The 6,684-nt window shown below is 41.9% G+C and overlaps 1 pseudogene; it reads right to left on the reverse strand.

The window, feature by feature from the left end:
• Positions 1–1,447: 1,447 nt before the first annotated feature.
• On the reverse strand, positions 1,448–2,113 carry LOC105465573 (charged multivesicular body protein 3 pseudogene; annotated as a pseudogene).
• Positions 2,114–6,684: the final 4,571 nt, after the last annotated feature.

Raw genomic sequence — 6,684 nt, forward strand, 5'->3', positions numbered from 1 at the left:
TACGCATGTGTGAGGGCAGGGGATATATCACAAATTTCTTTTGTTCAATTTTGCTGTGAACCTACAACCGATTTAAAAAATTTTTTTTAAACTATACTCTAAAGATGAAATCAAGAGTAATAGGAGGGTCCTCTGGACTCAAGAATGACTTCTTTTTTTTTTTTTTTGGTAGAGACAGGATCTTGCTATGTTGCCCAGGCTGATCTTGAACTCCTATTCTCAAGAGAGCCTCCTGTGTCACTCTTGTAAAGCGCTGGGATTATATGCATGAACCACTGGACCCAGCCAAGATTGCCATTTTGTATGATAAGACTGGAAGGACCCTATTGTTTCAGGATTTTGCTATAATATATGAAAACCAATCTGTGAGACAGTGACTGGGCTTTTTTCCTGCCTGATTAGTTCAGTGCACATACAACTTGGACCAGAGGATCTGGGTTTGAATCCCAGCTCTGATACTTCCCAAACTGAGCTGTTTTCCTTATTTGTAAAGACTAAATGAGATCGCATATGTCGAAAAGCTCTGTAACCTCTCAACACATACAAAGTGCTACTGCTGAAATGATTTATAAATGTATCTCAAGAATGTCCCGGATGAGTGAATGTTGGTTAGGATGCATGACCACATCTTCGTGTGCTCCTGGTCAGCTCCTGACTTTGAGAAAACAAGGATAGGAAGGCCCATGTCCCATGCACAAGACAACCAGCTCAAAGCAGGGACAGGCACTGAGAGGTGAAAGAGACCTAGTCTTACAGCTTCTGATCTGGGTGCAACTTGCAATGGGAAGGAAGGGACAGAAGCTCTAAATAGACCCACATACACACCCTAGGACATACTACAGCCACCAGCCAACAGGAAAAGCAGCACAATTCCCAAGCATCCTCTTGGTTAAATAGATAAAAGAACGGCTGCCACACCATGTCTGTGAAAGCTGGGGAGCAGCATCTGCAGAGCAGAAGTCATTTCTGCTGAGCTTCCAAATCCCATATGCCTGGCCATAGCAACTCTTTCCACGCCCAACAAATGAAGTAATCTGGGGAAGCCAACACCTGGAAAGTTTACTGCACAGGGCAATCTACAGTGGGGCCAAGTGCTAAAGCAAAAATTTATTAAAATTCATTTATATAGTGTTTTATAGACGAAAGTAGAGTTTTGGACATTCAAGCAATCACCTGTATTTTCAGAAGTGCTTCATGAGCAGATGGATTTCTTTCCCCTCCCCACAATAAGATATTTCTGTCTATACTCCTAAAAGTGATGCATTTATTTATGCCACCTTTACAAGAACAATCCCTTTGTGATCCCAAAACCTGGGCAGGGAGTGAAAAGAGACAAATAGAACCTTCTCCAAAATGGTAGTCCTCACAACAGAGATGTAGTGCAAGAGATACATAAAATAGCAGTTCTTGAGCGGAGTGTGAGCACACCCAGTGGGCTAGGCAGCCCCTAACTGCGGAGTGTGGCCAGCTGGGACTGCATGGCTTCCAGAGCCTCTTCCTCCTTCTCATCCTCTGAGGCAGCCATCGCTCCTGAAGGTTCTGCCTCTGGAAGGGCATCGGTCACTTTACTGGGTGCTTTGCCCAAGGCCCCTTCTGTAATTTCAAACAGAATTCTGTCAATTTCCATTTCTGCTTCTTCCTCCATTTCTTCCTGATCGTCCATGCTTTCAAAAGTGTCCTCTAACATCTCCTCTATGATCCCAGCCTTCATTATTTCTTTGGACAACTCCCTCATGGTGGCCTGAATTTCTGGAATCTTCACAAGACATTGCATGGCCTTCATCACTTCTGTGCTCTTCTGCAGGGAACCAGCCACTCACAAGATGGCGAGCTGGTTCTTCATCCCCATCAGCACTGAGTTCATGTGTGCTTTGAATGCATACAGCTTGCTCACAGCCTTCCTTGACCTGATCACCTCCTTGGCCAGAACTACACAGATATCCTTCTGGCCCTTCTTGGCAGCATCTTTCACAGACCATTTCACTTTTTCTTTTTCTCTTTGGATATCGCTTATTTGCCTGTCCACAACTCTCATTTCCTTTCTTATCTTCAATGACCACTCATTGACTGGTTCTTTGGGAGGCTTCTCCTGGGTTTTTCCAAACAGTCCCATGACGAATTGAACCCATCTTGCCCCTTCTGGTGAGGGCTGCTAGCATGTTGTCACCTCTCAATACTACCTTTGTGCTCTTTTTCTTAATTAACAAATCCAATGCACAAAATATTTATTCCCTTCTATAAACACAAATCAAGTTGAATTACGTGTGTGTGTGTGTGTGTGTGTGTGTGTGTGTGTGTGTGTGTGTGTGTGACAAGATCTCACTCTGTCACCAGAATGGAACAGCTCACTGCAGCCTCGACCTTCCAGGCTCAAACGACCCTCCCACCTCAGCCTCCTGAGTAGCAAGGAGTACAGGCGCGTGTCAAAATGCTTGGCTAATTTTTTATTTTTTGTGGAGATGAGGTTTCACTGTTACCTAGGTTGGTCTTGAACTCCTGAGCTCAAGCCATCCTCCTGCCTCAGCCTCACAAAATGTTGGGAATACAAGCATGAGCCACCACACCTGGCCTAAATTCTTTTTGAAATCAGTTTGGTTGTTCCGTTGATTTTCACATTTTGGGACATTGGCTCTTACCAGTAAAAATCTTCCATCTCTTCATTATGTAACTGTCCAATTTCTCATATGTTTTCTATTTCCACTTGTGACTTCTGATATATAGATGTGTCATCCCTGCTCAAATCTCATGTTGGAAATGCAATCCCCAATGTTGGAGGTAGGGCCTGATGGGAGGTGACTGAATTATGTGGGCAGATTTCTCATTATATGTTTAGTACCATCCCCTTGATCCTGTCCTAGAGATAATGAGTGAGTTCTCACAAGATTGGGTCATTTAAAAGTATGCGGCACCTCCCCCCTCTCTTCTGGCTCCTGCTTTCACCATGTGAGGCACAAGCTCCGGCTTGGCCTTCCTCAGTGATTGGAAGCTTTCAGAGGCCTCCCCAGAAGCAGCTGCTGCTATACTTCCTGTACAGCCTGTAGAACCGTGAGCCAACAAAACCTCTTCTTTTCTTATAAACTACTCAGTCTCAGATATTTCTGTATAGCAATGCCGGAATCAACTAATACAACTTCCTAAAGAGAAAATACTTTCTCATTCTAATTTAATATGCATTTGAGTTTATTTTACTTTTGATATCAAATCCTTAGTTATATGACAGAGCAATATGTTGGTCACTAAACAACACTGGTTTGTTTCCATTTTCATATCTTAAAAGAATCAATGTTGGAGGATTGACACAAAAGAAAAAGGTATTAAAAGCCAAGCACAGGGTCTAGGTAAAGTAGTTACTCAGTGGCTGGATGACAGGAAGGGAAGGGAAGGTGGGGGAGGGGATAGGAGGGGAGGGGAGAAGGGAAGGGGAGGGGAGTGGACAAGGAGAAGTGAAGAGAAAGGGAAGAGGGAAGGAGGGAAGAGAAGGGGGAGGGAGGAGAGGAGGGAAGGAATGAAGGAAGGGAGGGAGGAAGGGAGGAAAGGAAGAAGGGAGGAAGGGAGGAAGGAGGGAGGGAAGGAAGGCAGGAAGGAAGGCAGGAAAGAAGAAAGGAAGAATGGAAGGAAGAAAGAAAATATAAATAAGAGCTGTTAATTTGGCAGGGTAAATAAACATGAAAGGAGTGAATAAAGATGACCTGTTGTGTGAAAACAGAGACAACCAGTCCCACTTACCTGACACGTGGGCAAAGACCAGGGTGTGACAGGGGCAGGGTGGAGAACAAATAGCATTTGAGGCCGCAGAGTAGATCATAGTCTCTACATGAAGAGGATCACCATCAAACTTCTGAAACCATCTACACTTGTCATTTCCAGGTTATTTATAGGTTTTGGAAAAGAAACACGATGTGAAGGAAAAGCCAAATAACTTAAAAACATTATTATGCAGTAACTGTGCAAAATGGTTTGAAGTACAACATAACAGTCACAATTGAATGATAGTAATAGTTGAAAATCTCAGCTAACAATACTCTGGAAACTTTTTATTACAGTAAATTATTTTTTAAGATTTTGAGAGAGTGCATTTTTGTTCTATAGCTTATTGTTTGAGCATTCGATGGAGCTAGTTTATTTTATTTTCTATGGCACACACTCCTCTGTGGAGGCCTGCAGCACCCTAAGCCATAGAAAAGGGAAGGGCAAAATTGTTCATCCTACAACGGCAAAAACGTTTATTTCTTTTAAGGACCTCTTTATCTGATCTTCCCATATTTAGTAATCCATGGAATAATAGACTGAGAAGCATTAATAACACTGACAGGTTTATGTAGCAGTGCCTGAAGGTGGAAAAAGAAAAGAAATTGGGATATAGTGTGCATTTTAGCCATATCAGAGGGAGCTTTTCATCTGAAATATTTAGACAGGTTTTTTTTGTTGTTGTTTGTTTGTTTGTTTGTTTTTAAATGTACTCCTGACTGTTGCAAAAACTAATTTCCACTTTATGGAACTTGTGACTTGATCTGTCTCTGGTCTGTGTGGCAGGCTTGGGTATATTCTGGCATCATCAACTGGCTTTGAAACCTAGAGTAAACATTTCTTTTGCTCCTTTCTTGAGCAAAATGGATGCAGGGGTATGAGGTCTGCCTTATTTCAATAAAGTACATACCTTCTATTTCCTCTTGTCTGTGTAGGAAATCTGGTAGCCATCATTCAAAGAGCATTTGAGTGGAATTCAGAAGAGAGCTCAAATGAGTTTACCCCACAGCTCAGGAGCAACTCACTCAGTGATAGCACTGTAGTGTGCAGCACCCAGTTTTTTGGAGCCCAGAAAGAGTAGCTCTGATTCTTAGGCCTCCAGTACACAATGTTGATTTAAAGAGACTTGTAGTCCATGATGTGTTTCTTTCTGAAATGAAAATAGAGATACATTATTATCTGGTGATTCATAGAACCATGAAGTTTCTTAATTTCCTTTTTTTTTTTTTTTTTTTTTTGAGATGGAGTCTCACTCTGTCACCCAGGCTGGAGTACAGTGGTGAAATCTCAGCTCACTGTAACCTCCACATTCCAGGTTCAAGCGATTCTCTTGACTCAGCCTCCCAAAGAACTGGGACTACAGGCACCCACTGCCGCACCTGGCTAAATTTTGTATTTTAGTAGAGACAGGGTTTCACGGTTGCCCAGGCTGGTGGCAAACTCCTGACCTCAGGCATTCTGCCCACCTCGGCCTCCCAAAGTGCTGGGATTACAGGCATGAGCCACTGCACCTGGCCTCTCTTAAATTTTTTTTTTCTGAGACAGAATCTTGCTCTGTCACCCAGGCTGGAGTGCAGTGGTGCCATATCGGCTCACTGCAAGCTCTGCCTCCCAGGTTCATGCCATTCTCCTGCCTCGGCCTCCCAAGTAGCTGGGACTACAGGTGCCCACCACCACACCTGGCTAACTTTTTGTGTTTTTAGTAGAGATAGGGTTTCACTGTGTTAGCCAGGATGGTCTCGATCTCCTGACCTCATGATCTGCCTGCCTCAGCGTTCCAAAGTGCTGGAATTACAGGCGTGAGCCACTGCGCCTGGCCTCTTAAATTTTTTTTAACCTGAAAGTACTTTTGTTTTACCTTCACTTTTGAAGGTTATTTTTTACTAGCTATCAAATTTTAGTTTGTTACCTGTTTTCTGCCAGCAACTTAAAGCGGTCTCTATTAGTCAGTATTCTCTAGAGGGACAGAACTAATAGGAGATATATATATTTTCTGACAAGCTGAGTATATTAAGTATTAACTCACATGATCACAAGGTCCCACAATAGGCTGCCTACAAGTTGAGGAGCAAGGAGAGCCAGTCCGAGTTCCAAAAATGAAGAACTTGGAGCCTGATGTTCAAGGGCAGGAAGCATCCAGCATGGGAGAAAGAAGTAGGCTGGGAGGCTAGGCCAGTCTAGTCTTTTCACGTTTTTCTGCCTGCTTTATATTCTAGCCATGCTGGCAGCTGATTAGATGGTGCCCACCCAGATTAACAGTGGCTCTGCCTTTCCTAGCCCACTGACTCAAATGTTAGTCTCTTTTGGCGACACCCTCACAGACACACCCAGGATCAACACTTTGCATCCTTCAATCCAATCAAGTTGACACTTGGTATTAACCATCACAAGGTCATTCCATAGTTTTTGGCTTTTGTCATTGCTGAAAAGTTGGTGTAAGGTAAATTATTGCTGCTTTGAAGGTAATATGTCTTTTTTTCAGATTATTTTTTAAAAATTTATCTTTGACTTTTTTTTTCCCAGAAATTTGCAGTGTTTTTTCTTCTTCTTGTATTTATCCTGCTTCAGTTTTAAAGTGCTTGATGTGAATTAATACGTTTTAATAGTTTTGAAAATTCTCAGTCAGTATTCAACAACATTCTCTGTTCTCTCTTCTTTTGGAACTCAGATTATGTTTAAATTGGACAGATTTAACATTTCCTCTCTCTCTCTTATGCTCTTTAATAATTTTTCTCTTCTCCATTCTCTTCATATTTTTAATCTTCTATACCTTTTGTTTTTTAAAGCTACTGTCAAATACATTTATTTGAGTTCATATTTTTAATTATTAAATTTGGCATTCTAAATTTTTTGTTGTTTTAAATAGAGTTTCATTCTTTGGTGAGATTCTTGCTATGTTGTAAATATTTTAAAATCTAGGCCCAATAATTCCAAATT

Source organism: Macaca nemestrina, chromosome 5 (assembly GCF_043159975.1).
Source record: "Macaca nemestrina isolate mMacNem1 chromosome 5, mMacNem.hap1, whole genome shotgun sequence".
Taxonomy (NCBI): domain Eukaryota; kingdom Metazoa; phylum Chordata; class Mammalia; order Primates; family Cercopithecidae; genus Macaca; species Macaca nemestrina.